At 44.1% G+C, this 27558-nt stretch overlaps 1 protein-coding gene across 5 annotated transcripts in view; it reads right to left on the bottom strand.

Annotated features, from left to right (window-relative positions):
- The window catches only part of bcas3 (BCAS3 microtubule associated cell migration factor), a 928098-nt gene that overhangs the window by 13152 nt on the left and 887388 nt on the right, over positions 1–27558 (bottom strand). The gene's annotated exons all lie outside the window — the stretch shown is intronic.

The raw sequence follows: 27558 nt of genomic DNA, 5'->3' as shown, positions 1-27558 counted from the left end.
ACAACATTTGCCTCCTTCCAATCGTCCGGTACCATTCCCATGGACAACGAGGACATAAAGATCCTAGCCAGAGGTTCAGCAATCTCTTCCCTTGCCTCGTGGAGCAGCCTGGGGAAGATTCCGTCAGGTCCCGGGAACTTATCTGTCCTAATGTATTTTAACAACTCCAACACCTCCTCTCCCTTAATATTAACATGCTCCAGAACATCAACCTCACTCATATTGTCCTCACCATCATCAAATTCCCTCTCAGTGGTGAATACCAAAGAGAAGTATTCATTGAGGAACCTCGCTCACTTCCACAGCCTCCAGGCACATCTTCCCACTTTTATCTCTAATCGGTCCTACCTTCACTCCTGTCATCCTTTTGTTCTTCACATAATTGAAGAATGCCTTGGGGTTTTCCTTTACCCTACTCGCCAAGGCCTTCTCATGCCCCCTTCTTGCTCTTCTCAGCCCCTTCTTAAGCTCCTTTCTTGCTACCCTATATTCCTCAATAGACCCATCTGATCCTTGCTTCCTAAACCTCATGTATGCTGCCTTCTTCCACCTGACTAGATTTTCCACTTTACTTGTCACCCATAGTTCCTTCACCCTACCATTCTTTATCTTCCTCACTGGGACAAATTTATCCCTAACATCCTGCAAAAGATCCTTAAACATCAACCACATGTCCATAGTACATTTCCCTGCAAAAACATCATCCCAATTCACACCCGCAAGTTCTTGCCTTATAGCCTCATAATTTGCCCTTCCCCAATTAAAAATTTTCCTGTCCTCTTTGATTCTATCCTTTTCCATGATAATTCTAAAGGTCAGGGAGCGGTGATCACTGTCCCCCAGATGCTCACCCACTGACAGATCTGTGACCTGACCCGGTTCGTTACCTAATACTAGATCTAGTATGGCATTCCCCCTAGTCGGCCTGTCAACATACTGTGACAGGAATCCATCCTGGACACACTAAACAAACTCTGCCCCATCTAAACCCTTGGAACTAATCAAGTGCCAATCAATATTAGGGAAGTTAAAGTCACCCATGATAACAACCCTGTTATTTTTGCACCTTTCCAAAATCTGCCTCCCAATCTGCTCCTCAGTATCTCTGCTGCTACCAGGGGGCCTATAGAATATCCCCAGTAGAGTAACTGCTCCCTTCCTGTTCCTGACTTCCACCCATACTGACTCAAAAGAGGATCCTGCTACATTACCCACCCTTTCTGCAGCTGTAATAGTATCCCTGACCAGTAATGCCACCCCTCCTCCCCTTTTCCCCACTCTCTATCCCTTTTAAAGCACTGAAATCCAGGAATATTGAGAATCCATTCCTGCCCTGGTGCCAGCCAAGTCTCCGTAATGGCCACTACATCATAATTCCATGTATGTATCCAAGCTCTCAGTTCATCACCTTTGTTCCTAATGCTTCTTGCATTGAAGTACACACACTTTAGCCCTTCTACCTTACTACCTTTACACCCTTTATTCTGCTTCTCTTTCCTCAAAGCCTCTCTATTTTAGATCTGGCTTTACTCCATACACTTCTTTCACTGCTCTATCGCTCCGGGTCCCATCCCCCTTGCAAATTAGTTTAAACCCTCCCGAACCATGCTAGCAAACCTACCAGCAAGGATATTGCCCCCCCTCGAGTTCAGGTGCAACCCATCCAATCTGTACAACCCGCTGACTGTAAGAGGGGGGTTCAATTCTCACTGTATCTGGAAGGAATTTCAACATTCTCCCCATGACTGACTGGGTTTCCTCCAGTGGCTCTGGATTCCTCCCACAGTCTAAAGACATACTGGTTAAGGTTTGTAAGGTGTGGGCGTGCTATGTTGACACCAGAAGCATAGCTACACTTGTGGCTGCCCAGCACAATCCTCACTGATTTGATTTGACACAAAACAATGCATTTCACTGTATGTTTTAATGTACATAGGACAGATATGCCTGAATCGCAGTGTAGATTTAGGAAGAACAGGAGCACGATCGACAAAGTGCCAGGAGCAACATCAAGACCTGTTTATGGCCTTTATCGACCTCTCCAAAGCATTCGACACTGTGCAAAGAGAGCTCTTACGGGATCTCTTCCTCAGGCTTGGCTGTCCCAATAAATTTGCTAACATCCTCCGCCAGTTCCATGATGGGATGACTGCTCGTGTGACCATAGGAGGACAAGAGTCTGAGCCCTTTCTTGTACGCACAGGGGTGAGGCAGGGGTGTGTGCTAGCGCCAGTGCTCTTTAACATCTTCCTCTCGTGTGTTACCAAGCTTCTCCACAATGAGATTGAGGACAGCAGCGGTGTGGCAGCGGACGTCAGATTAGATGGCAACCTCTTTAACATCAGGAGGCTCCACGCAACCACCAAACTCCATAGAGAATGGGTCTTGGAGCTGCAGTATGCAGATGACTGTGCTCTTGAGGCCCATACTCCGGAGGATCTTCAGACTGTCCTTGCCGTGGCAGTGAGAGTATACAGCAGGATGGGGCTGACCGTCAATACCACCAAGATAGAAGTGGTTTACCAATGGAGTGCTAGTGTCCCTCCCACCCTACCTGCCTTCACTGTTGGTGATGAAAAGCTGTCAGTAGTGCTATCTTTCAAACATCTGGGGAGCATTCTCTCTGAGGATAGCGGCATTGACAACGACATCCAGAGCTGCATTAAACAGGCATCAGCTGCCTTCAGGAGTCTTCGGCATAGAGTCTTTCAGAACAGGAGCCTTCGTCCCTCCACAAAGGTCACTGTATACCAAGCAGTCTGTGTCACCACCCTCCTTTATGGCTGTGAAGCTTGGGTAACCTACAGCCGTCACATCAAGTCCTTGGAGCGCTTCCACATAAGCTGCCTTCAGTGCATCCTGGGAATTACTTGGCATGAGCGGGTGCCTCACACTGAAATACTTGTAAAGACCAACTGCAGAAGTATTGAGGCCATGATCACCCAGCGTCAGCTGCAGTGGCTGGGGCTCGTGATAAGGATGGCCCCATGTCAGCTACCCCGCAGAGTGTTATACGGTCAGTTACGTCATGGCTGATGCTCAGCTGGAGGGCCGAAGAAGCGCTTTAAGGACCAGATGAAGAATGCTTTAAGTGTAAGATCAGACCTGAGGACCTGGAGGATGTTGCTGCTGACTGTATCACTTGGCGACAGCTGTGTAGGGATGGGGTTCATATTCTGGAGATGGAAAGAACAACCAGAAGACAGCAGAAGAGAGCCAGGAGAAATGCAGCCATGGTTGCCATCACTACCACCACCACCACATATACATGTCCCACCTGCAATAGAACTTGTGGGTCCAGGATAGGACTGTATAATCATCAAAGATCTCACCGTTAAAGGAGTGGACGTTACCATCGGATTCCGACGGACAACCAAAGAAGAAGAATGACAAATAAAGCTAATCTTTAATCTTCCCCTTGGGATAGTCCAAAGATGTGAAAGCAAGTCAATTAAACACCAAAAGTCAGAAAATAAATTGTACCAAACATTTGGTGCAGTGCTAGAGTGGGAGAGTTAGGTTAGAGAAATGATCCTAGATGCTGGCATGCACAATTAATTTTAATGGATTGGAAATCATGACAGATATCCTAATTCTCTGATCTACCCTCCCTTCACAGATGATTGCAAAACTTTCTTTTACCACAGGTTCTCCCTGCTGAGTCAATACATGCCCACCTTAGGCACTCATGGAACATAGTCAAGGAAACAGGAGAAATAGGATGAGCTACAGAAGGATGTCTCAGTCACACTTTGTAGTAATGAGCCTTACACTCGCCTTTAATAGGCATTGCATTGTCTTATTTTGTCACTGTTGTGACTTGTGCTGCTCTGTGGAACATTGTGTGCATGCTATATTGCTGCCAGAATGTGTGGCAACACTTGCGGGCTGCTGCACCCAGCACATTCTTGGGTGTGTTGGTTATGAACACAAATGACACCTTTCACTGCGTACAATATGTTTCAATGTACATATAACAAATAAATCTGAATCTGAATCAAAGCTTAATTATTTTAAGGCATAGAAAATGCTGGAGGAACTCAACAAGCCAGGCAGCATCTATGGAGAGAAATAAACAGTCAACATTTCAGGCTGAGAACACTGACTGTTTATTCCTTTACATAGATGCTGCCTGACCTGCTGAGTTCCTCCAGCATCTTATAATGTGCTACCCTGGACATCCAGAATCTGCAGAATCTCTTAATTTCTTAAATTCTTATTCTGAAGATACACATGCAGTAACTTTAACTGCTCATTATTACTTCTAGTCTGCACTGTTTAATCATTAGAAACCATTCAGTTCAGGCCTTCCCTCAGTTAAATCATTCTTGAACGGCCTGTCGCAATGGCTTTGCACTTCACTGGGAGCCTTTATTGATTCATTAATCATTCTTAACTTTCTCAAAAAGGCTCAAGTTACTCCCATTTTTACTGTTCAGTATTGAGTGTGCCATCTTCCACTGCACTCTCTTCTCTCCTAAATCACTGTAACCAACTACAGCTAAGAAGACGATTTCTGAGCATGAACACAAGCAGCAAGAGTTGTAAGGGACATAACTGTAAGAGCAATGCAGTCAAAGTCAGCAAGACTTTTCCAAGCTCCACCCCCCTGCGGAAAACGTGGCCCTTCTACCTCTTGAAGATCAACGGCTAAGACAGCAGAGTGCAGAGACTGAGCTTGGAATCTAACTGACCTACTGACCAGTATGAGATACAGAAGCCTTAGGTCCCACACTTCCAAATTCAGGAACAGTTATTACCCTTCAACCATCAGGCTCCTGAACCAGAGTGGATAATTTCACTCACCTTGACACTGAACTGATTCCACAACCTATGGACTCACTTTCAAGGACTCTACAACTCATGTTCTCAATATTCATTATTTTTTTTTTGCTTTTTGTATTTGCAGCTTGTTGTCTTTCTTGTTCGCCTGTCTTTGTGTACAGTTGTTTTCATTGACTTTATTGTGTTTCTTTGTATTTACTGTGAATGCTTGCAAGAAAATGAATCTTAGGGTAGAAAATGGCGATGTCTGTGTACTTCGATACTAACTTTACTTGAACTTTGACCAGCACACCAACAGCTGACCATGCCTGCATCTCTCGGCCTGCTCACAGTGGACAGACGTTTGAACACACACCGAGCAGTTATACTGGCCTCTTGGTGCCTGTACATCTGTGCCAGGAATGCAAGTACACGGTGACTCAGCCAGCCTCTCCCAAGCCCGCCAACTCTGCTGCCAACTCCATAATCTGCAAGATGACACCTTCCTGGAAAATAGTCTCCACATAATTTCTCCGACCACAGTCCCCCTCTCAGCAGAACAACTTGTGGTTTAATCTAAAGTGGTTATAACTGTAAACACAGCACAAACCCTTATTTCTGTGGGCACGGCTTTGAGGTCCAGTGAACTGTGGTGAATGTGAATGGCAGAGAGCCTTGTCGGCAAAGGAGGTTTTGAAGTTGCCTGGTCGCTACGGGGAGGTTGTGACCTTTAATTATTGCCATCTTAACACTTCCCATAACGGCTGCAGAAAATAATTTAGCAGTTATTTCATCTTCCAGTTATTTTTTTCTCACGTTAAAAATAATCTGCTCTTTATTTCCCTCCTAAGCACTGCTTTGTTTTGTTAGCTGCGAGGGGTGTGGGGGCTGGACCTAGCTGAGGGGAACTAGAGTCTGCGGGACAACTACAAGTAAAGGTAACGGCTTTGTGTTAATGAAGCACCAATGATAATTAACTACTGACTCAACCCCTGTGGCCTGACCCCCTGCTCATTGATGTGACACTGGTTTATGGTTGCTAGTTTTCAGATAAACTCTTTTACAATCCATCTCATTTCATTGCCAGCTCATGGACTGACCAACTCTCCTTCAGTGAGAACACAGTGGAACTCTCACACTGCACCCTGGCAAAAGAGGATTTAAAAGACATTTTCAGCTAATTGCAGTGAAAATCCTGCAGTTATTTAGCACCTTCATTGTTGTAAAGAATTCATTAGATCACTATCAGATGAAGATAAGGCATATAAACCAAAGAAGGTGACCTACAACTTAGTCTAAGGGTTTTTCCTCGAGACCTATTGTAAAAGGCTAGAGGATGGAGAAGTTGTGAGATTCGTGCTGAGACATTAGAAGGTCTGACTACTGTTGTTGAGACCAATGATGACATGCCTTGATTTAGGTGTATCAGTCTAGAAAAGATCTTCTTGTTCCTAGGAGGGAATTGGGTCAATTCCCAGATGCAAAGAACTCAGTTAATGCTAGGGCTGTGAAAATGGCACGGGCTCAGTGGGCTGAATGGCCTGACTTCATGCTGTATCTGTGCCTTGAAGAACTGTGATTTGTACATGTGTGATAACATGACAGTGATAATAAATCTGATTCTGATTCTGATAAATAAATATAAATCTAAATCTGATCTATCTGATCGACATTTGAAAGTGCCTCAGCAGAAGGGTGGGCTATACTGGATTCTGGGTCACACATACACACAAATGTATATATATATATATATACACACACACACACATACATACATACATACACACAGATACACACACACACGTGAATTCTTTAACAGCAAGATTTTTGTGGCAATTATTGAACACGATCTACTCTGTTGTCAAAAAGATATGATATGGTAGCCTCCTGCCTGCCGGCATGAACATCCAACTCACAGACCTCCGTTGATACCCCTGCCCCCCCTTACCCCCATCCCTATCAATTATTTTAGTCTGGTTCTCTTTCTCTCTCTTTCCCCCCCCCCCTCACTATAATCTCCCCCCAGCCCTACCTTTCTTTCTCTTTTATTTCCCATAATTCTCCACCTTCCCCCAGCCCATTTCCCTCCAGCCTATCACTTCCCAGCTCTCTACTTCATCCCTCCCCCCACTTCTTATCCCCTCTCCACCATCCCATGTTACTTCACTCCTGATGAAGGGTTTCAGCCCGAAACATCGTCACTACCTCCTCCCATAGATGCTGTCTGGCCTGCTGAGTTCTGCCAGCATTTTGTGTTTTTATGATATGGTCTTATAGTGTTATTATGCTTCCAGTACATTCCACAGTCGACCAGTTATCCCAGTTGTACAAAGTGGACAACCACTCCCAGTGTGCAAGCTTTAAACAGACCCCTGGTCCTGACTAATGTTATAGTGGGAAAACCTGAAGATAAAGATGTTAAAGATTAGCTTTATTTGTCACATGTATTTCAAAACATCGAAACATATGGTGAAATATGTCAGTGGTGAAGAGAACTGTGAATGGTCCTGATTGCATCCCAAAACATCGACTGCTTATTCCTTTCCACAGATGCTGTCTGAATTTTCTTGTCTTCGTGAAGTGCATCATTTGCGTCAACAACCAACACAGTCCGAAGATGTGCAGGGGACAGCCTGCAGGTGTTGTATTGTTCCTAACATCTATATAGTACACCCACAACTTACTAACCCTAACCAGTACTTCTTTAAAAGGTGGGAGAAAACCCACGTGGTCCAGGAGAAAATATCCAAACTCCTTACAGACTGTGGTGAGAATTGAACCCAGATCGCTGACACTGCAAATCATTGCTATGCTACTATCCTGCGAAGTAGAACCTTGATGAAAGATGCACTTAAATTCTGAAATGGATGTCCAGAAATGCCTCCAATATTGTTCCATTCATATGCAACAAGACTGTTAATAATATTATGTAACAGCAGTGCCGCTGGTGAAATCGTAGGCAGCATTCTGCACGCAGCAACAATTGGATTTTAGCTTCTTAGACTTCCCATGATTAGTGTTGTCAGTGAAGAGATCTCAAGTCTGCCAAGAAATACTGAAACCCCCACCCAACGCAAGAGATAGCTTTTAAATTTATTACAAGCCCAAGAAAATTGGTTCCTCAGTTTCAGAGAATCTGGACCCAATATCTGGCCAAGGCAGTTGCTCCACGCACAAATGATGGGAGGTTTAGAACTTGATTCCAAGTTCATTGTCATTCAACCATACACATGTATACAGCTAAATGAAACAGAGTTCCTCTGGGGCCAAGGTGCAAAATACAGTACATATAGTCACATTATGTCATATAAACCTCCAACCTATTTATTTTAACAGAAAAGCTTAGATTTGCTGAAAGAATGTTTCGTTTTGTTAGAAGAGAAACCAAGAAATGGAAGGCGAAAGGAAGTAAGTTTCAACTTCTTGCACCTTTGATGATTTGGGACATCTGAGGATGCTGCACAGTTAGCAAATTACTATTCAAATACAATTCCTGTCGTAACATGAAGAAGTCTGGTAGGGCGTTTGAATTTAACAAGTTCCCACAAACACCAAGGAGTTTGGATGGGGGTGGGGGTGGGGGTGGTGACAGTCATAGAGACGTACAGCACAGAAACAGCCACTTCTGTCCACTGTGTCAGCGCTGACTCAATCCTGCAAAAACCCCATGTTATTCTTCTCATAGTGGTATAAAAGGGTGTTAGGTAGTCAGTGCTGACACAGTGGACTGAAGTGCCTGTTTCTACACTACATGGCTCTAAGGCTCTAAAGCAGAATTCTAGGGCTTAGGACGGTAACAGACCAAGGTAATGTAGACAGGCTGGTGGAATGCACAAGAGAGGTGACGCTCAGAATTCTTAACTGTTACATTGTGGTAGGAAGGACTGGGAGACACAATGTCAACTTGTGGGAACAATCTAAAAGAAGTACAAAAATAGAGAAGTAAGGAAGTATATTGAAAGGCCTAGACAGAGTGGATGTGGAGAGGATGTTTCTTACAGTGGGGGAGTCTAGAACAAAAGGATATAGCCTCAGATTAGAAGGACATCAATTTGGAACAGAGATGAGAAGGAATTTCTTTAGCCAGAGGGTGGTGTATCTGTGGAATTCATTGCCACAGACGGTTGTGAAGGCCAAGTCGTTGGGTATGTTTAAAGCAAAGGTTGATAGTTTCTCGATTAGTCAGGCATCAAAAGTTACAGTAAGAAGACAGGTGAATAGGGGGTGAGAGGGATAATAAATTAGCCATGATGGAATGGCAGAGCAGACTTGAGGTGCCGAATGGCCTAATTCTGCTACTATAGTTCCGTTCTTATTTTCTTATGGTCTTACTGTATTATATGTGCATAGTTCATTGAAAATAACAGGACACGGTGAGAAAGTGTCAAACAAAAACCAGATTGATCCTGGAATTTATAAACAGTGAGAATAAGAAGAAATACTATAATACACTAGTCTGGCAACAACTAAGTGCTATATTTAGTTGGAATGCCACATTTTAGAAAGAATTTGAGACCTTGGAGATAGTGCAGAGGAGATTTACAAGAATGATTCCAGGAATGAGGGAATTTAGTTCCATAGATCAAGTGGAGAAGAGTGGCTCTTCTCTTTGGATCAGAGGAGGTTGAGAAGTGGCCTGAGAGAGAGAGAGAGGGATAGAGAGAAAGAGACTCTTCACATTGGCAGACTAGTCAACAATGAGTGGACGTAGAATAAAGATAATTGGCAAAACTCAAAAGAGGTTTTATCACACAGTAAATGGCAAGTAGTTAGAACACCCTGGCAGGGTGTAATGGCGAAATCTCATTTAATTGTAGCATCCAAGGGGGAACTTGGTAAGTGTCTGAAAGGAAAGGATTTCATGGCTAGGGCAGAGCTGTATTGCTCTCCCATTGGTTCAGAACAGAGCTGACAGGCTGATGACCTACTTTCAAGTTGTAACTATGCTGTGATTCTGTGATCTTATATTTAACTATCTCAGAAAGGACTCACTTATTCGAAAGACTGCAAAGGTTCTCACCATATGGCCTCTTTTTAAAATAATCAACCTGCCAACGTGAATTATTTATTTAACAACTTTTGTTTATTATTATGACTAAATTTAATTCTTATTTGGTAATTACAGCATGAGAAGAACTACCTACGTTAGACCATTAAGTCTGCCTGTGGGAAGGGTCACTGCTGAAGCTGTGAGAGGTTCTGGCTCTGATACCCAAAGTCTCCAATCATGACCTTTACATTTTAAAATCCCAGCAGAGTGTGGGGAGAGTGGTCATACACTGATGCTGCATGGTAGCGCAGCAGCTAACAGTACCAGCTGTAAGATCAGGGTTCCACTCCTGCCGCTGTCTGTTCAAGGAGTTTGACCATCCTCTCTGTGACTGTGTGGATGGCTATGTAGGAGGGAAGGGTTAGACTTATTTGAGAGTAGGTTAAAAGGTTGGCACAACATTATAGGCATTGTACTGTCACAAGCAACAGAGAATCTGCAGATGCTGGAAATCCAAGCAACACACACAAAATGCTGGAGGAACTCTGCAGGCCAGGCAGCATCTATCGAAAAGTGTATAGTTGACGTTTCAGGCCGAGACCCTTCATCAATATTTTACTGTGCTGTAATGTTCTATATTCTTTTAATATATGACTTCCCTGCACACAATTTCATGTGTTCTAATGTGGTTGACCAACTTTAGGTGCAGAATCCTTTAGAGAGCCTCCTGAAAATTCAGATTTACCATTTGTTGCCCTTCATCTAGAATGGAGATGAGGAGGAATTTCTTTAGCCTAAGGGTGATGAATCTGTGGAATTCATTGTCACAGATGCTGTAGAAGCCAAGTCATTGGGTATATTTAAATTGGACGTTGATAGGTTCTTGGTTAGTAAGGTGTCAGAGGTTACGTGGAGAAGGCAGGCCAATGGGGTTCAGAGGGATAATAATCAATCATGATGGAATGGCAGAGCAGACTCAATGGGCTGAATGGCCTCATTCTGCTCCTCTGTCTTATGGTTAAAGAACTCCAAAGGATTAGTTAAACAAAATTTAATTTTAAAAACTTATGCTCACTCTTCCCAATTGTATCATTATTTTCTATGTTTCTTGATATCACACCCTTTATTACAGATACAGCATTTTCCTTCTCAACACCGACAGACAAACAGGATGATAGTTAACTTTTTCTTTCTCTATCCTTTGATAAATGGTGGGATAACCTTTCTCATTTGCAATCTGCAAGAACTATCACAGTGTGTAGAGAATATTGGAAGATGATAACCAGAGCATCCACTATCTCTAATGTCTGGAATGTAACTCATCAGTTCCTTCAGACTTAATGGTTTTCAGGCATTAACCTCTATGGTCGTATTTTAATAAGAGCATCAAAGTTATAGGGAGAAGGCAGGAGAATAGCTTACTTCCATATTTTATTTTGCATTTTTAGTCAATTTCTGGGTCATGCCATGCTGACTTCCAATCATCAGACTCTTTCTGATATCTGCCATCTTTATCTAGATGTGACTCAAGAATGTTAACTCATTCAGCCCACTGACAAGATTAAGCAGCAACATTGTACTGAAAGAATTTATCTGGAAGACCTAAACATTAGAATCTGCAGTGGATGTAGCCAGGACTTGAGGACCTGAGTTACAGGGAAAGATTGAATAGGTTTAGGACCTTTTTCTGTGGAGCGTAGGAGAATAAGGAGAGATTTAATAGAGGTACAGTATACAAAATTATGAGAGGTATAGATAAGGCTTTTTCCACTGAAATTGGGTGAGACTAGGACTAGAGGTTATGGGTTAAGCATGAAAGGTGAAATATTTAAGGGGAACCTGAGGCGGACAAAGAGCATCTCTGAATGCACAACACCTTGAACCTTGAAGTGGATCGGCTCCAGCAGCAGAACATCACAAACAATCAGAAATACTCAGTGGCCACTTTATTAAGGACCTAACAGTGGTGTGCCCTTCTGCACACCACTGCTGTAACGTGTGGTTATTTGAGTTCCTGTTGCCTTCCTGTCAGCTTGAACCAGTCTGGACATTCTTCTCTGACCTCCCTCATTAACGAGGCACTTTTGCCCACACAATTGCCTCTGACTGTTTTTTTTAAACTTTTGCACCATTCTCTGTAAACTCTAGAGAACGTTGTGTGGGAATATCCCAGAAGATCTGCAGTTTCTGAGATACTCAAACCACCCCGAGACACTCAAATCATTCCACAGTTAAAGTCACTTAGATCATATTTCTTCCCCATTCTGATGTTTGGACTGAACTACAACCTCATGACCACATCTACATGCTTTTATGTATTGAGTTGCGGCTACATGATTGCTGATTACTTATTAGACCATAAGACAAAGAAACATAGAAAGCCTACAGCACAATACAGGCCCTTCAGCCCACAAAGCTGTGCCAAACATGTCCTTACTATGGAAAATACCTAGGGATACCCATAGCCCTCTATTTTTTTTTAAGTTCCATGTACCTATCCAGGAGTCTCTTAAAAGACCTATCGTATCCGCCTCCACCACTGTCTCTGGCAGCCCATTCCACGCACTCAACATTCTCTGCATAAAAAAAACTTACCCCTGACATCTCCTCTGTACCTACTTCCAAGCACCTTAAAACTGTGCCCTCTCGTGTTAGCCATTTCAGCCCTGGGAAAAAGCCTCTGACTATCCACATGATCAATGCCTCTCATCATCTCATACACCTGGACATGGGAGTAGAATTAGGCCTTTTACAAGCCAGTGTATTGAATTCCGCCTAGACCAACAAAGAAGAAATGTCAGTAAAATACAGATATAACACCAGTTACAAACCTATTTTTTGTAGATGTAGGCATACAGTAAAATTCCCTAAATGCCAATTTAACAAGGTGACAGCTGACATAGGAAATATTTTTTACCCTGAGAGAAATTACTGGCAAGGATAAGATATTTCTCTTGTCAGTCCAAAGTTCTCAAAATTCAAAAACAATTTAACCAAAGCTATCAGAACCAATAGCAATACTTCATTTTCAATCTTTCTCCCATGGTTGGTTCTGAAGTCAACTTTCAACTAAATTGTCAAGTTGCTTGTGCAAATGAAGATGGAAAAATGGTGACAAAGGCAGATCAGCATATCAGAATATACTTTGTATTAAACTAGAGTGGCATTATTTTCAGAATGCTTCCTTCAGAGTGTTGAAGTAAAGCTTTCATTCTACAGAGGCTGCTGCATAAACAGCAACAATATCGTGCATTTATATGACACCACTAATCTAGTAAAACAGCCCAAGTCACTTTAAAGGTGCAATATCAGACAAAACTGGATGTTGAGCTACATTAGAAGATACTCAGACTGAGGAATTCAGCTTGGTCAAGCAGATTTTAAGCAGCATCTTTACGAAGGGAGTGAGTGGTGGAGCGGCGATTTGTTTACAGAGGGAGCCTAGACAAATGAAGCCATGGCTACTCATGGTGGTGTGATGGAAAATGAGGGAATGCATGTGGTTAGGAGTGTAGAAGCCTACATTAAATGTAGACTTGAAAAATGTAGCCATGGATGGATTCAAAAACAGGGATGTGAATTTTTATATTATGTTGTTGGGGGGGGGGGGGGGGCCAGAAATGACTGCCTGGAAAGCGGATCATGTGGCACCTAAACCATAGCATTAGCATAACACTTTACAGCTCCAGTTATCGATTAGAAGATTCGGGTTCAATTCCTGCCTCTGGCTGTAAGAATTTGTATGTTCTCCCCATGATCGCGTTGGTTTCCTCTGAGTGCTCTGGTTTCCATCCACATTCCAAAAACATACAGGTTAGGGTATGCTGTGGGGACGCTATGTTACTGCCAGAAGCGTGGAGACACTTGCAGGCTGCCCTCAGGAATCCGCGGTCTGTGTTTGCTCATTGACGCCAAAAACGTACTGCTTTTCACTGTGTGTTTTGATTTTTTTTTGATGTACATGTGACAAATAAAGCTAATCTAACCTAAATCACGACTGTGATCATCTCTGAGTAAACGTGCAGTCACTACAAAACTATATGGGGCATATCCTGTTGTTGCCGATCAGACCTGATCTTTGCCAAACATCAGCTACACATGCAATGGTATTTTTGTTTGGCATCACACCCACTACGCTCTGTTGAATGAAATGAGAACGAATATCATATGGAGTTCACAAGAGGAGCAAACCCTGTGCTTTCGATCATCTACAGGAGGCACTGAGACTCTCTCTCCTTTGACAGGACTGTCCAAACCCACCTCCCTTACCAGCTAGAAGGACAAGGGCAGCAAAAGTACGTGTGGGAGTGGGGGAGATGGACTACCACCAAGAAGTTCCTCCAGGCCACAAACCATCCCAACTAGGAAATATCAGAATCAGGTTTATTATCACTGACACACTGTATGTTGTGGTTATGTGGCTGTATAACAGTGCAATACATTAAAAATCTGTAAGTTACAATAGGAAATACAAAAAAGTAAATAAATAGTGCAAAATAGTGAAGCAGTGTTCATGGGCAATTCAGAAATCTGTTAGCAGTGGGGAAGAAGCTGTTCCTAAAATGTTGAGTGTGCGCCTTTGTGCTCCTGTACCTGCACCCTTGCCTCCATTCAGGGCCAAAAGAAATGCTGCCCCTGTCCATTCACCTCCTTCCAGATGAGGCAACTCTTTACTTGCAGTGCAGTGCCTTGCAGCTTCCACACTACACAATGATGCAGCCAGACAGGATACTCTCAACGGTGTTCCTGTTAGAATGGAGGTGGCAAGCCTTGCATGCCTCAATTTCCTCAAATTTTACTTTGATTTGACTTTAATTTGAATTGAATTGTCCCGCCTCCCGTGAACTTTTCCCCTCGCTTTCCTGGCAACACCTAAGGCAATTGAGCTATGGTATCTTGGGGATCTGTCCTTTCAGGTCTGACAACTTTCTTGGCCCAAAACGTCGACTGTGCTTCTTCCTATAGATGCTGCCTGGCCTGCTGCGTTCCACCAGCATTTTGTGCGTGTTGCTTGAATTTCCAGCGTCTGTAGATTTCCTGGTGTTTGCCTTTCTCTGCAGACAGCTTGGTATAAAGTGCCAGTCTCCAGCGACTGTCAGATGTTACCGCTTCTTTCATGTAGGAACAGTAACAGTGCACTTAGTGATTTCTGCAACCAACCTGGCATTAACATTCATTACAACAATTTTTGGGGTTATTAAATGGATTCAATCCAGCTTCTAAGCAGTGATACTTAATAAGGTGTAAGTTAGGGTACAGAAAATGGAATTATATTCTGGTGCCCGTTAAGGTGTTTGCAGTTCTGAATTACATTGCCAGCATGACATTGATTTGAACTACAGAAAATGTTCTCCTTGCACTGGCTTTGGAGTGCTGCTTAGTTTTTGAAAATATTTTTCATAAGGAATGTGTGCTCTTGAACTGGAAAAGAACATGCAAAATATGTGCATGCACACTAAGTGCTGGTGGAACTCAGCAAGACAGGCAGCATCAATGGAGAGAAATGTAAAATATGTTCTGGGATTACAGAGTGGCTCTGAACCTTGACTTTGCACCAGTTTGAAGCTGAGGTCATGCCAGGTCTGTCCTGATGGTAACTGGTTACACCCTCGCTTCCAATTCAGACAATTGCAATTCTAGTCCAACTCCAGTGCCTTGTTGTAATTGTCACTTGTGAGTTTAGCAGCTTACTTCCATTTTTCAGCTACTTGTGAAAGATCCCAAGGCACATTTTCATAGATGGGGGTGGTGGGTATCCTCAGTCAATATAATTTAAAACGGAAATAACCGCTCCTAGGACTTGACTAATGTTCCAAACAGAAACACTGTTTGCAACTTTAAATGTCTCTCCTTGATGTTACGCAGCTTTGGGATGTTTTCAGAAACTCCTATTTACCTTGAAGATCTTTAGCAGACTACACTCAACATCTGATAACTCAAAGCTATTATTGTCCTATATTTTTAAATTATTCAGTTATTTGCATATGTCAATGTCAACAATACAACAAAGTCAATAAAGATAGATCAGTTTTTAAATAAAATGAATAGATGGTTTAGATCTTAAGCAACCATTGCCTGTGCTGTTAAGTCCAAGTGCTTTACAGGTTAGCGTAACACAATTACAGCGCCAGTGACCAGGGTTTAATTCTCATCCTGTCTGTGAGTAGTTTGCACATTTTCCCAGTGACTGTACAGATTTCCTCTGGCTGCTCTAGCTTCCTCCCACATTCCGAAAACATATAGGTTAGAAGGTTAATTGGTCGGCGCAAGCTCATTGGGCCAGAATGGCCTGTACCTCGAAATAAAATTTAAAAAATAGTGACCATGTAATGAACCACCTACAAACTGGGCTACAGAATGGTGATTCGATCCACAGCTCAAGGTGGATCTGTTGCTGATGTAATTTAGTCAATACACCCTGCCCTTCATAGGGGCAGTAAGCAGGCCCTTCACTAGATCCTGGTGTCATTCATGTAGAGACCTCCCTGCTTTGTAAAGTCGCTCTCCTTTTGCCTGCCTCTCTCCAGCAAGTTGTTCTAAAGAATGATTTGCCGTGAGGACTGAATTCATTCTCCTCATAAGTGACAGAGTGGCAGGATGCATAAATGATACAATGACATCCAGTGCTGATGTATCAGTGAAGGGGAAGCAGGGGCAGCTCTCAATAGAAGAGATTCTTTCTCATCATCTCATACTGTCACTGTGAATTATAGTCAGGTCCTGGGCAGTGAAAGCAACATCCTCAAATCAATGGGACACAATTCTCCCCATGGAGCTTAGGAAAACGCAGGCCACTTTTCACACACTGGCCTTTCTCGTAAAACATCGGGCTATTCAGGTTCAAGTTTAATGTTTGCTCCTTCCCTTTTCTATCTTCAGTGTCTCTTAAATAGCGACGGCAGTGTCTAAGAGCAGAGAGTTGGCCCGAGGCTACACACACAGACAAGACAATTAATTCCAACAGAAGAGAAACCTGGATTAGCTCCATGTCTTCGTGTCTCTCTGATGTGGGATGTGCTGCCACAACTGATGGGCAGCACTGTAGCGCAGCAGTTAGCGCTGCACGGTATCAGCGATCACCGATGGTGGTTCGATTCCCGCCGTTGTCTATAATAAAATCTGTATGGTTTGACCATGTGGGTTTCTTCAGGTGCTCTGGCTTTCTCACACATTCCAAAGATGTATGGTTAGGGTTCGTAAGTTGTGGGCATGCTGCCTTAGTGTCAGAAACGTGGCAACACTTACAGGCTGCCCTGGCATAATCCTCACTGATTTAACACAGAAAATGAAATTCACATGTTCCAATGTAACAAATAAAACTATTTTTTATTATTTAAAAAACTAAAATCACACCTGGGACAGGACTGTCAATGTTAGAAAGACAACTCTCTCTCTGTCTCTCTCTCCCCCTTCTATACACACATAAGATTGTTGCACAGGGCGACTGAGGAGAACCCAAGTGCAGGACACTGGCACATCGACTGAACTGGGGATGCTGGCATAGACGTGAACGTAGAATAGCAAACCCGAGGAATCTTGACAAGGAGACGGGATTTACAGGGACTATCTTGAAACTAGCACTGAACTTAGAACTAACGGTTCTAATCGGACAAGGGAACGAAGTATCACACAAGAATAGACCAACAAACTGGCAACCTGTGATAGTGACGCCATCGTACTTATTCCCCAGTCTCTGATGAAAACCAGGTGTACTGTAATTAAGTAAACTAGCAGCAATTGGAAATCTAGTGACTGAAATTAGGGCATGATCAAGGAGAAAGGAGCGTTAAAGGGGAACGGCCAACTGGAACTGTGACACAGATTAAAGGAAGTAGGTGTTCTCCCTGTTTTAATACAACAGACTGGTAGGGACCCAGGTCTTTAGTTGAGGGATTGAGTTCAAGAGCCACAAAGTAACAGCTCTATAAAACTCTGGTTAGACCACACTGGGAATATTATTTTCAGTTCTGATCACCATTTATAGGAAGGATGTGGAAGCTTTACAGAGTGTGTAGAAGAGACTTACCAGGATGCTGCCTGGATTAGACAGCATGCCTTATGAGGATAGGTTGAGTGAGCCAGGACATTTCTCTTTGGAGCAAAGGAGGGTGAAACTGATTTGAAAGAGGTGTACAAGATGATAAGAAGCCTAGACTGAGTGGATAGCCAGAGACATGTTCCTAGGGTGGAAATAGCTAATACAAAGGGGCATAATTTTAACATGACTGGAGGAAAATATAGAAAGGATATCAGAGGCAAGTTTTTTTTATACAGAGTGGTAGGTGTATGGAACGCATTGCCAGGGGTGGTGGTAGTGGCAGATACATTAGGGACATTTGAGAGACTCTTAGATGGGCACATGGATGAAAGAAAAATGGAGGGCTATGTGGGAGAGAAAGGTTAGATTGGTCTTGGATTAGTTTAAGAGGTCAGCACAACACTGTGGGCCAAAGGGCCTGTACTGTGCTGAACTGTTCTATGTTCTATGCCTATAGCTGAGCTTGGCCTACTGGAGAAGATGTAGAAATAACTGGCAGAGCAGGTCCAGATGATTCATCAAACCTGCCCCTTGCTCATGGTGACCAGAACATCACTATTTAATTGTTTTTTTTCCTCTCCCACCCACTGCATCTCTTATTCCCTCCACAGACAGAGATCAGCAGAGACAAGGAAGGGGCTGAGCAGAGTTGAAGGGTGAGGTAGAGGAGGGTTAAAGGAGAGTTATGGATGGAATGATGTCTGGGATGATGTGCTGGGTTGGGAAGGGCAGAGACAAGGTTCAGGATGTGGAAGAAATAAGCCAGGGATGTGAGCTGAACGAAGGGTCAGGATAGGGCAGAAAGGAGGGAGGCTGGACAAGGCAAGGGTCATTGGGGCAGGAACTGAAGGATTAATTACCACATCTGACACAATAATCATTGTCTCCATATGTTCATGCTCATCTAGGTCATATAGGACATGCACTCTTCTGGTGTTGTTGCCATCAGGAAGAAGGTACAGGAGTCTCAGGGCTCACACCACCAGGTTCAGGAATAGTTATTACCCCTCAACCATCAAGCTCTTGAACCAAAGGGGATAACTTCACTCAACTTCATTTGCCCCATCATTAAGCTGTGCCCACAACCTGTGGATTGACTTTCAAGGATTCTTCATCTCACGTTTTTGATACTTATTGCTTATTTATTATTAGTTTTTTCTTTATTTTTGTATTTGCAGGGTTTGTTGTCTTTGCACACTGGTTGTCTGCCCTGTTGGTGTGATCCTTCATTAATTCTATTATGATAATTGGGTTTATTGAGTATGCCCCCAAGAAAATGAATCTCAGGGCTGTATATGGTGAATTATATGTATTTTGATAATACATTTACTTTGAACTTTAAAACAATGACTCAGCTACTCTGGCATTCCTGAAAATTGTAAATTTGTGAAATTCTTTACTCAGTCTTCACTGCTTCTTACAATCGACAGTGTTTTAAAAGCCAAAATTAACGTTGCCCAATCATTAATTCCTACACTATGGACTTTGCCCTATTGCCATCCATTTCGATGAACGTTAAGATGCCTTGGCCCAAGGTACAGCCAAAGCAATGCCTTGAACAAGCAGATGAATTAATTATCAGCCAGAAAGTTACAGAAATTTCCACATATCCACCAAAAACAGCGAGAAAGAAAGAAGGCTTCGTGGTGTCAAAAAAAAAGTCAGAGAATCACCTTCCGAGGAACTCTCTGTGGTGTTGTCTGGTTTGTAACCTGACTAAACCCTGATGAAGCACAGTTCACAAAGCCCTGCCACCCCCTTCCCCACCAACAATACCCCTGCCAACCCTACCCTCTCTCCTCAGTTTAGACTGATCTAAAGAGAAATGATAGGCATGTGTACCATTAAACACCACCCACCACAGGAAGCGATGGGTGTAGGGTGAGATTCTGCAATCCTGTCTTCATTGGAGGCCAAGGGACTTTTTCCATCTGAGAAATCGCATGCAGTGTTTTTGTAACCTATGGGATATTTTGATATTTGATAGAGAGGAGGTATGGAAAAAGAGCTGATTACAAAAATTAAAACTGAAATTTGTGACATAACTTGGTGGAGAGAGACTGGGGTGTAGAATTGTTATTTTTCCAGTAGTTTAACATTCCTATGCTTGCTTCTATTTTATATAACTACCGTAACTATATACATGCAACTCAGTGAATTTTCTAGGAATTATGGTACAGTTTATTTTCCTAGAAACTTAGTTTTCCATAGCAGGTGTCTAGCTACTTAAATCTGGCTATTTTACAGGTTAATTGTTATCACTGGAATTTTCAAAGATTCAAAGCACATTTATTATCAAAGTGTCTATTCAGTACACAACCCTGAGATTCATCTTCCCGCAGGCATCCATGAAACAAATAAACACCGTGGAACCCATTCGAAGAAAACATCAAATACCCAATGCGCAAACGAAACTAAATAGTTCAGTTCAGTTTAGTGCTGTGTCATTTTTTGACTGCAGGCTGTAGAGCAGTATCACGCAAAATAGCAATAAAAATGGAGTAACCTGGAACAAAAAACAAAATCAGATGAATTGCAGAGTGCTCTAAATACAAGTCCAATTCACAAACCGCGACAATCAAACCTTGCCCAAGACCCCCACACCTTCCTCCGGCAGCAGCGAGTGAGAGGGAGAGGGAGACCAGCCATATGCGAGCAGACGGCATTGAACATCCACTCGCCTTTTGCTCTCATCCTTGTTCGATTTCAATCTGGCTCAACGCTTTAATCGGTGATTTGATCAAGAATTGGAGCCGATCATGCCATCAGGCTGCCCTCTTCATTCTCAACGTCGCTCTCAGCCATGCCAAATTCCCTCAGAGACAGCAAAAGCACCAGGTCGCTCAGCTGGCCCAAAAACACATTATCAAAGTGTAAGTCACAGGCTCTAATCTACGTAGGTTAGAGGCAGAAGTATATTTAAAAGAAGTAGTTTTGTGAACTGTCAGCAGGACATCGCCGTTAGTTGCATTGGTCGCTGGTGCCATCTTGAAGGACCTTTATAATACCTCTAGTCTGAGTATGAGATGACTGTGATTGTTTTTTCCTTTGTCTTTTCTTTGCTCTCTTGGCTCTCTGTTTTTCGCTTATTAACATTTAATAAAACGGCCGTAAGCAACAAGCTTTATGCCTCATTCTTGACGTTCGAAGAACTTTTGGATCGCCAAAGTATCAGGATCCAACAAGGGGAGTGAAAAGATAAGAGAAATTTGCACAAAGCAACTTGGTGCTGTGGCCCAAACTCATTACAGAATTTCATAGTTCCCTTCAGATTCATATTTATTTATCACATGTACATGGAAACATACAATGAAATACATCATTTGTGATAACAACCAACACACCTAAGGATGTGCTGAGGGAAGCCTGTAAGTATTGCCACATATTCCAGTACCAAAATATCATGCCCACAATATTCAGCAGAACAAGACAAAACATAACTGTGATGAGAGTCCTTGACAAGGATGATTTGGATCCAAATGCTGGAGTATCTGAGGCTAGGATTGAGAACTGAGCACAAAACAAAACGCTAGACAATAGCTCTGACTGGGTTTATTATTGAGCACTGAGGCTCAGTTCAGGAGCTCTTTTGATACTCAATTCTTGGTGCCCAAAACATGATTGCAATTAGTGGGACGGTCCTGAACTTTTAAAGGGTCCACATCAGCTATCCATATTTCGGAGAGTTAGAGTGTCTAAACCTCAGAAGTTGGTGCGGTTGGGTATGTAACAGAACCCTCTCCCCTAGGGCTGGCTCCTGACAGACCTGGCTGCTTTGGAGAGACAACGATGGCAGTCATGGATGAGGGCCTGATCCAAGATACCCCTTTCAGGAACCCAGGACTGTTTCTCGGGTCCGAATCCTTCCCAGCCCACGAAGAACTGCCGAACACTCCAAACAGTTCATGAATCCAGAATTCTTCTCAGGGTGAAGACCTGTTCCACATTGAGAAACCTGTGGAAACGGTGGCAGCGGGATTCACAGTGGCAGGGCTAAAGAGCTGGCGTTTACACATTTAATTTTGAAATGTGAGAAGTGGGATTGATCCTGAGGGTCTTGGGGAGCTGTAAGGTATAAGCCACAGGGTTTACTTTCCTGAGAATCTTGAAGGGTCCAATTTCTTAGACTCCACTTAGAGGGGCAAATCCCAAGCTGACAGCCAGACCTGTTGCCCAGGCTGCAAAACTGGCCCCTGCCTTTTCTTGCAGTTAGCCTTTATTTCGGCCTTCAGGGTAGAAGCTAATAAAATCTCTCTTGCCCTAGTCCATTTCTCCCTGCAGTGTTGGACAAGATCTTTGGCTGTAGAAACCCCAACCTCGGCCTCCTGCCGAGGGAAGTGTGGTGGACAATCCCCAAACTGGCACTTGAAAAGGGACATTCCATGCACCGAATGCTGCAAATACTATGGGGGACTTGTGCACACATCAAATGGTCACACCTCTCAACCGGTCTTTCAGAAGCCAGACATCCTAGGGTTCATTCCAAATCTTGCTCCGTCTGGCCATTAGTCTGCGGGTGAAACCCAGAGGAAAGACTCGCTGTTGCCCCAATCAGCTTACAGAACGCCCTCCAAAAACATAACATGAATTGTGGGTTGTGATCCAACACAATGTCCACTGGAAAACCATGGATCCTGAAGATCTGGTGCAGGAAATTTCAGCCATCTTTGCTGCAGTTGGCAGTCTGTCCAAAGCAATGAATTTGCAGGCCTTCGAAAAATGATCCACAATTACCATGATAGTGTCTTCCCCTTGGAAGGAGGAAGATCTGTGACAAAGTCCATGGAAGTGCCGGTCCATTGTCTGTCCAGAGCAGGCAGAGGGCGAAGGAGCCCTTGAGGTTGGGTGCAGGACTTGTTGTTCCGGGTGAACACCTCGCCTGCCTGCATGTATTGACAGACCTCCCTCGCCATTCCAGGCCATCAATATCTTCTCTAATGAACTTGAAGCTCCTGGCAACCCCTGGGTGAGAGGTCATTCTCGATGCATGTCCCCATTGAACAACCTGAGACTGGACAGGGCTGGGAATGAACAGGCGACCTGGAGGGCCGTTCTGAGTGATCTCCCCTTGTGAGCAAATGTGTCAACTCCCTAATGGATCGGAACTATCACCTCAGCTTGGGGCAAAATGGTGGTAGGCTGCTCCTCTCATTTGGGTTCGTTGAACTGACAGGACAAGGCATCCGATTTCCGGTTCTTTGATCCCAGTCAATAGGTCAGGATGAAATTAAAGTGGTTAAAGAAAAGAGACCACCTAGCCTGCCTGGAATTCAGTCTCTTGGCCTCCTGAATATAAGCTAGGTTCGTATGGTCTGTCCATACAGTAAAAGGGTACTTGACCCCCTCAAGCCAGTGATGGCATTCCACCATAAGCCAACTTGACTGTGAGCAGCTCTTTGTTTCCAATGTCATAGTTCACCTCTGCTGGGGATAGCTGACTGGAAAAGAACGCACACGGGGCAGGTTATTGTCTGAAGGTGTCCGTTGAGACAACGCAGTACCCAATTCCAACATCTGAGGCGTCCACGATGAAGGGAAGGTCCGGGTTGGGTGCAACCAAAATAGGAGCTGTCATGAACTGCTGTTTCAGCTTCGTGAAAACAGCCTCTGCTTCGACAGTCCAAACAAAAGGGCCCATGGATCTCTTGGTTAGTGTTGTCAGTGGAGCTGCCACTGAGCTGAAGTTTCTCATGAACTGTCGGTGAAGGCTGGCAAATCCCAGGAATCGTTGGACTTGTTCCACACTGGATGGATGTGTCAATCTCCGACTTTCTGTACGAAGAAGAAGCCAGCAATTGCTAGAGAGGAGGAAGGCTGAATGAATCCCAGGTCAGGAGCCACCTTTACATACTCCTCCAGAGTGCTTCTCTCCAGGCCTGAAAATGTGTATAATCGACCCTGTGGAGGACAAGTGCTAGGCATATTCATAGGGTCGGTGTGTGGAAGAGTCGAGGCCTTTCTCTTGCTGAAGATCTCTTCCAAATCCTTGTAGATGGAAGGGATTTCTACCAGCTTGGGTGCTACGATTACCCCTGAGGATGACTCCTGAGGGTTCTTAGGTAATGGGAGTGATTTGGCAGATCCCAGAGTCTCCTCCATAGATTCACAAGAGACTTTAGTGAAAGCAGAAGCCAAATCACAGTCCAAAACCTGGTCCATATCCTCATACATCAGCAGCACCACCCACCTCCCCTACCCTACCCTTGCACCTTGAAGACATTGGTTAGTTTTTGGTTATTCTTCGTGGCCATTGTCAGCTTTTCTTCATGCACAGTCTTGCTACCCAATGAAGTTCACATACTGTTGTGGCATCTCCCCACATAGTGAGTCTGGGATATTTCTAGTTTGGAAGGCTGACTTTACAACCAGATTAGACCTGAGAATTACCCAAACATTACATAGAACAGAACATTACCACATAGTACAGGCCATTCGGCCCAAGATGTTGTGCTGATCTTTCAACCTATTCTACAATCATTCTAACCCTTCCCTCCCTGTAACCTTTTATTTTTCTTTCACCCATGTATGTGTCTAAGATTCTCCTAAACATCCTTAAAATATCTGCCTCTATCACCATCCCATGCATTTACCACTCTCTGCAGTCTGACATCCTCTCTATACTTTTCTCCAATCACCTTAAAATCATGTCCTCAGCCATTTCTGCCCTGGGAAAAAGTCTCTGGATGTCCACTCTACCTTTGCCTCTTATCATCTTATAAACCTCTATTAAATCACCTCTCATCCTCCTTTGCTCCAAAAAGAACAGCACAAGCTCACACAATCTTTCCTCATAAGATACAGTATGTTCTGTAACTGAGGCATCATTCTGCTGAAGCTCCTCTGAGGAGACCAGAACTGAGCACAGTACTCCACGTGTGATCTAACCAGAGTTTTATAGAGATACAACATCACCTCATGGTTCTTCAGCTCAATGCCCTGATTAATAAAGGCCACCATACTCCTTCTTAACCACCCTATCAGCTTGCGTGACAACCTTGAGGGATCTATGGACATGGACCGGAAGCAAACAAAAGTAGTAAATGCTGGGAATGCTCAGCAGGCCAGGCAGCGACTGTGGAGAAAGACACGGAATTCATGTCTCAGGTCAATGACCTATCTTGAACAATTCTAACCTCTCAACTATTGTCTACGGCTTCAGTCCTATTTGTTATTCCCTCCAACAGACTTGATGGATAGCTAACTCTCCTTGTAGTCAATTCTGATCCACATTGACTTTCTCATTCCTCTGAAGGAAGGCTGAAAGGGCAGAAACAATACAAATGGTCCCCTGACCAGTTGCTAAGGTTCCAATCTCAGTAAACTTCAGTTCTGTTATCCTGTTCACCCACCACACCAGCTCCGGTCTGGCCAGAGCTTGAATTGCCGAATTCTCATCTCTTTAGTTCCCTCTTATCCCCTACTTGTTCCCATCTCCACTTATGACTTCGAACTTGCACACAACTTCGATTTCACTGTGCTGCTGTCTTTTTGTGGGTCCCTGAATTCCTTTGCTTAGTCATTAGTGACTGCCATTTTTTTAACAGAAGTTTATTCACCAACAAATCATTATATGATAAATCAGGGCTTATAAACTATTTACAGTTTAAAATTAAAATACAAATATTATTATCTACAATACATTCAATCCCCCGAGGGGCCCACTGTTCTCGGAAATCTCCCATTGTGTTCATAGAGATTGCGTGCTCCTTCTCCAAGGACACTCGGCATGGATATAAACCAAAAGAGGGATAAGCAACAAGCTCGGGCAGAGTCCTCGACTGCCTGCCGCCTGGACGGCGAATGGCCAGCCTGGCCAGGACCAGGAGATTCCCCTGAGCGGCTCTCTCCCGTCGGGTTACATTTTCTTTGTGTGAGATCCTGTCACTAACCTTCTCTATCACCCTTAAAATCTATCTCTTTGATCAATCTTTATATGTTTGTTTGTGTGACTTGGCGTCAAACTTTGCCTGATAATGCTTTTCCGAAATGTGTCCTGGGACATTTTTATCACGCCAATGGAGCTATATAAATGCAAATTATTGTTGTGAGGTAAATAGGTGCAACAGACAGGAACTGAAGTTGGCTGAGCCCCTTGGGCCAAGCGTTTTGAGAGGTCTCTTACCCATCCTGTCTCCGCTAGGTGGGCAGATAGCCAAACCAGATGGACAGTTCAGCACTGATTACTGCTTTTGAGTACTCATGTACGTGGGGGGGGGGGGGGGGTTAAAACCACAGCCGGAATGGTAGATTATAAACACTTGCTGCATGAAAAATGGTCCATCGGATCAGCACAGGATGTGTGTCCTTCTGACCGGATGCCTGGAAGCTGTCACTGATTTCAATAAATGAATCTCTTTGTAACAGAACTGACACTGGGTCATCCACAACAAATTAAAAAAAAGACCATTTTGAAAATGAACTGTTAAACCATTAGAGACTGTTTATTCTTGTTCCACCCCAAAATTTCCCTATATTACTTTTACCAAATTCACCATTCATGGTGATTTAACCCTTTGCTGTACTGCAGTGCAGGCTTCTACAACACCTACACACTGCCTGATAGTCCCAGTACACTCCCCAAGCCAGTCACTCAACTGGACCTTCGACAACACCTACACACCGCCTGACAGTCCCAATACATTCCCCAAGCCAGTCACTCAACTAGACGTTCGACAACACCTACACACTGCCTGACAGTCCCAGTACACTCCCCAAGCCAGTCACTCAACTAGACGTTCGACAACACCTACACACTGCCTGACAGTCCCAGTACATTCCCCAAGCCAGTCACTCAACCAGACGTTCGACAACACCTACACACCGCCTGACAGTCCCAGTACACTCCCCAAGCCAATCACTCAACCAGACGTTCGACAACACCTACACACCGCCTGACAGTCCCAGTACACTCCCCAAGCCAGTCACTCAATCGGATGTTCGACAACACCTACACACTGCCTGACAGTCCCAGTACACTCCCCAAGCCAGTCACTCAACTGGATCTTCGACAACACCTACACACCGTCTGACAGTCCCAGTACACTCCCCAAGCCAGTCACTCAACCAGATGTTTGACAACACCTACACACCGCCTGACAGTCCCAGTACACTCCCCAAGCCAGTCACTCAACCAGACGTTCGACAACACCTACACACCGTCTGACAGTCCCAGTACACTCCCCAAGCCAGTCACTCAACCAGACGTTCGACAACACCTACACACCGTCTGACAGTCCCAGTACTCTCCCCAAGCCAGTCACTCAACCAGACGTTTGACAACACCTACACACCGCCTGACAGTCCCAGTACACTCCCCAAGCCAGTCACTCAACCAGACGTTCGACAACACCTACACACCGCCTGACAGTCCCAGTACACTCCCCAAGCCAGTCACTCAACCAGACGTTCGACAACACCTACACACCGCCTGACAGTCCCAGTACACTCCCCAAGCCAGTCACTCAACCAGACGTTCGACAACACCTACACACCGCCTGACAGTCCCAGTACACTCCCCAAGCCAGTCACTCAACCAGATGTTTGACAACACCTACACACTGCCTGACAGTCCCAGTACACTCCCCAAGCCAGTCACTCAACCAGACGTTTGACAACACCTACACACCCCCTGACAGTCCCAGTACACTCCCCAAGCCAGTCACTCAACCAGAAGTTCGACAACACCTACACACCGCCTGACAGTCCCAGTACACTCCCCAAGCCAGTCACTCAACCAGATGTTTGACAACACCTACACACCGCCTGA

Source organism: Hemitrygon akajei, chromosome 8 (genome assembly GCF_048418815.1).
Source record: "Hemitrygon akajei chromosome 8, sHemAka1.3, whole genome shotgun sequence".
In the NCBI taxonomy this organism is placed as follows: Eukaryota; Metazoa; Chordata; class Chondrichthyes; order Myliobatiformes; family Dasyatidae; genus Hemitrygon; species Hemitrygon akajei.
Note: the sequence above shows the minus strand (reverse complement) of the source record. Positions and strands in the feature narration are given on the sequence as shown.